We start from the raw sequence: 4,745 nt of genomic DNA on the forward strand, positions 1-4,745 counted from the left end.
TATGTGACTTGTTCACATACATAGAAATGAAAAGTTCATTTCATAAAACAGGATGCTGGGTGAAAGAGTGCTTTTGATTGAAAGATCACTAGATTAGTAGAGGGCAAGACTTCTAGTCCCCAATCTACCCTTAATAGCCATGTGGTCACGTGTAAGTCAGTGAACCCATCTCATTCTCCTCATACTTTTTTCATCTCTAAAATGAGGGTATAATTTAAGCTTTTCATTTTTATTTTTTTTTGAGACAGAGTTTTGCTCTTGTCACCCAGGCTGGAGGGCAATGGCATGATCTCGGCTCACTGCAACCTCCACTTCCTGGGTTCAAGTGATTCTCCTGCTTCAGCCTCCCGAATAGCCAGGATTACAGGTGCCCGCCACCACATCTGGCTAATTTTTTGTATTTTCACCATGTTGGCCAGGCTGGTCTCGAACTCCTGACCTCAGGTGATCCACCCGCCTTGGCCTCTCAAAGTGCTGGGATTACAGGTGTGAGCCACCACGCCCAGCCCAATATCAGTTTTTCTTTTTTAACACAAGGCTAACACAATTAAAATACTAGCTAGGGAAGAAAAAAAAGTTAGGCACTGTTTATGTGTTACAGGCTCTTGTAATCATGGAGCAGACAATAAACAATAAGAATTAATCCTTTTCATATATCCTTTTTGCAGAATACATAAAATGCCACAAATGGCTATCTTCCTTTTTATGGTATTTGGAGAATTGCAGCTAAGTGACAGATATTTTGCTTGGCTGTATAGACCACAAAGGACTGTGTTTGATGATGGTTTGCATAAAATTATACCTTAGTTTTTACTTTGTATGTTACCTGTTAGATTTGAGTATGAAAATTAGTAGGGAGGATTATTAACAAAGAACAGGGCAAGAGTAGTAGAATTAAACCTCTTCTAATACCTGTGCACAAGTAGCCTTTTCAGAAACTCTACAACCCTACATAAACCTGATAGTTAGAAAAGCACACTCCCAAGGAAGGAGGTTATGCATTGCAGTTTAAATCAGAAGAATAGAGCTATAACAATCTTCATTCTATGGTAAGATTAAAGAGCCTGGTGTATATTATAGCAGAGTCATTAAGATTTAAAAACTTACACCTTGCCATTCTTCTTACTCACAGATTTTCAAGAGGTAATGTAATGATCCATGAGGTGAGAATCACTGCCTTTCATAATTTTGTTAAACTGCATGAACAAAGTTTCCAACAAATAACAGTAATAAAAAGAAACATGTATTAGCACTTAATAAGCCAGGTGCTGTACAACGTGTGTTACATGCTTTTAATCCATGAACTGGTAAACTGGTACTAGTATCTCTATTGGACATGTGAGGAAACCAAATGGAGTTGATAAACAGTAGAGTCAAAAATTATCCTTCATATATTATATTGCCTCAATCTCACAGACACCTCTGCTACCAAAAGCTATCATATCTAGATATGTGGCATAAGAATGACCTTGGGGCACACTAGAATTCTGTGAGAGAATTCTGGCAGAGAAAACAAATATTTATTCCTACAATAAACCCAGCATTTTACAGGTTTTATTTTTAACTATGAAGTATTGTTATCTGTATCTTTCATATAAGTGTGCCCGGAATTTATTTCTTCTGGTGGATTCTTGGTCTCGCTGAATCCAAGAATGAAACCGCAGACCCTCGCGATGAGTGTCACAGTTCTTAAACATGGTGTGTTCAGAGTTTGTTCCTTCAGATATTCAGACGTGTCCGGAGTTTCTTCCTTAAGGTGAGTTCGTGGTCTCGCTCACTTCAAAAATGAAGCCGCAGACCTTCACAGTGAGTGCGACAGCTCTTAAAGTCAGCGCGTCCAGAGTTGTTTGTTCCTCCCGGTGGGTTCGTGGTCTCGCTGATGTCAGGAATGAAGCTGCAGACGCTCGCAGTGGGTGTTACAGCTCATAAAGGTAGTGCGGACCCAAACAGTGAGCAGCAGCAACATTTACTATGAAGAGCAAAAGAACAAAGCTTCCCCAGTACGGAAAGGGACCAGAGTCGGTTGCGGCTGTTGTGGTGGCCAACTTTTATTCACTTATTTGGCCCCACCCACATCCTGCTGACTGGTCCATTTTACAGAATGCTGATTGGTCCATTTTACAGAGTGCTGATTGGTGCGTTTTTACAGTGCTGATTGGTGCATTTACAATCCTTTAGCTAGACACAGAGTGCCGATTGGTGCCTTTATAATCCTTTAGCTAGACACAAAAGTTCTTCAAGTCCCCACCCAACCCAGAAGCTCAGCTGGCTTCACTTCTGGTAAGGAAATTGAGATTCAAACAAGTTTCAAAGTGCTAAAATTACAGTTTCTCATTCTCTGCAACTGGATTTCCACTCATGTGTTTGAATCCCAGGTTCTAAGACTTAACTTGCCATTCCGTGACTTTATGTTCCTGCAATTTATGCAAAGTCACTATCTGTCACATCTCTGGTGTTAACTTCAGACTAAACTTCTTTTTGATTCACAATGACCACACACTTTTTGGTTGAGGTTTTGCTATCAGTTTATTGTACTGGTTAATAGAGAGCTTCTTCCAGAAATTTGAGTAGATGGAAGAGGAAGTAGCACATTCCTAAAAATGTACCATGCCTTTCAAGTCACAAGCATGCCTTTCAAGTCACATGGCTGGCAAGGGTGGCTCAGAATACGTAGAGTTAAGAATTTAAAGTAAATTGGTGTAAGCGATGAAAGCTTCAACTAAAAGCTTGTATTACATCAACTGAAATGTAAAATAATTGGAACATTTTCCAGGCATCCCTGTTATTTATTAGTCTCTCTTTCCTTCCTTGTCTACTTCAAAAGTCATATGGCATGGTGACTAGAATTGTGCTGCCAAAGAGTTTGTCAATATAAGATTCCTTTCTTTGTAAACATTCTACTATGGGGCTTCATTTATAATCAAAAGGAGTACTGTAACCTGTCAAAAAAAAGCTACTTATGACAATATATTATGTGATGGTAACCTGCAGTAACGTGATGGCAATAAATAAATAAATAATCACAGAATGAAACCGAGCAGAACTGTCAGAGAAATGGTCAGAATTCACACTCTGAAGAATATGGCTATACAGTAATAATCATAATAAATAGCCACTCAATCCAAAACATCACTGGGTGACTTACTTGTCACATATATAATCAGTGGAGATGTGATTGAAGCACAAGGCTTAAGTGAATGTCTAGAGAGCCAATTGGTTGATTTTTATGGAAATTTTACTTATTTTAAATGTCATCCCTGACCATCTTGAATTTTTACTTGAAGATTTATTTATTTTTTTTTAAATCACTGTTTATTAGATTTGGGTATTCTGGTCTTTGTTTTTCTTTTTTATCTATGTATGATTTTTATTTTTTTATCCAGTGTCCTTAAGCTTCATCAATGAGAAGAAATGTATTAAAATCCATTCATTTATTCCTACCCTAATTCTTATAAGATTAATTTTTGTAAGATGAAGTCACTCTTATGACTCATTCTCTATTATTTTTAAACAAACAATACTTTTCCTCAAAATGTAATGCCATTATTTGATCTGTTATTGGCAATATTACTGTGCCCTGATCATTTTGGTAAGATAATCAATCATTAGTTTATGGAAATAATACAAGTGAAACATATATCATTGATATTTTTACTACAGCAAAACTTTTCCTGTGTGTAGCTACAGTTGTTCTGTTCAAAAAAATTTAATAGTCATTTTCCCTCCTTCTAGATGTGTCTTGATTTCACTATATATGTCTAAACTTGACTTATGTTTATTTTAGCATACTATTATTATACACAAACTATAATGAGTCTTAAAATTATCAGGTGAGTTAAGTATCCTGTGTTTAAATATTTTCTAGGAAATTAACCCAGGGAATTGAGGTGGACAATGAATTTAATGATGTTATCTAGGAAAACAGAAATGATACCTTAGAAGAAGAAACTACTCCATATCGTGCATATACGTATATAGCACAAAAGCAGTAATTCATTTAAAAAGGATATTGTGACATTTAAAACTACATATGGTACTTTATAAAGTTATTAATTTTTATTTTAGAAGATATGAAAATGCATAGTTCTAAATGGTGTGTGCAGCTAATTTAAAAATGGTCAAAGTTATCAAGATTATATATAAATATGTAGCTTTACAAATAGCATAATTCATTGAAACATGTTGAAATTCCATGTACTGTCAATACATTAAATAAAAATTGTAAAAGATGTTACAATATTTAAACAAATAAGAATAAGCTAAAGAGTCACTCACCTCCAATTTGCATGTACAGCTTTATTTCTTCTCCTTTGATTAACTGAACTTTCTCAAAGATTAGTTCCTCATTTACTGTCTTGACTTCTGTTGTTTTCCTTCTATTAGAAAAAACCTATGCTTGTGTTTTTCTACGACATGAATTAGTCTACATGGACAATTTTGAGAACAATGTTGAAAAGTGTAAAGAAAAAGGACTAAATAAAAGGCCTTTTATGATTATGACATGAATTAGTCTACATGGACAATTTTGAGAACAATGTTGAAAAGTGTAAAGAAAAAGGACCAATTAAAAGGCCACCCATCCCACTATATCCAGTGTTAATGACAATAGGATATGTAACAGATATTATCAAATATATTAATAGAAATCCAACTTCTTGCTGGATATTTCTCATTTGATTTTTGGCCATTTCTCAAAGTAAAATATCTGATTCTGAACTCATTATTAGTTCTGTCCAAATTACAAT

The sequence above is a fragment of the Pongo abelii genome, chromosome 11 (assembly GCF_028885655.2).
Source record: "Pongo abelii isolate AG06213 chromosome 11, NHGRI_mPonAbe1-v2.0_pri, whole genome shotgun sequence".
NCBI classification, from domain to species: domain Eukaryota; kingdom Metazoa; phylum Chordata; class Mammalia; order Primates; family Hominidae; genus Pongo; species Pongo abelii.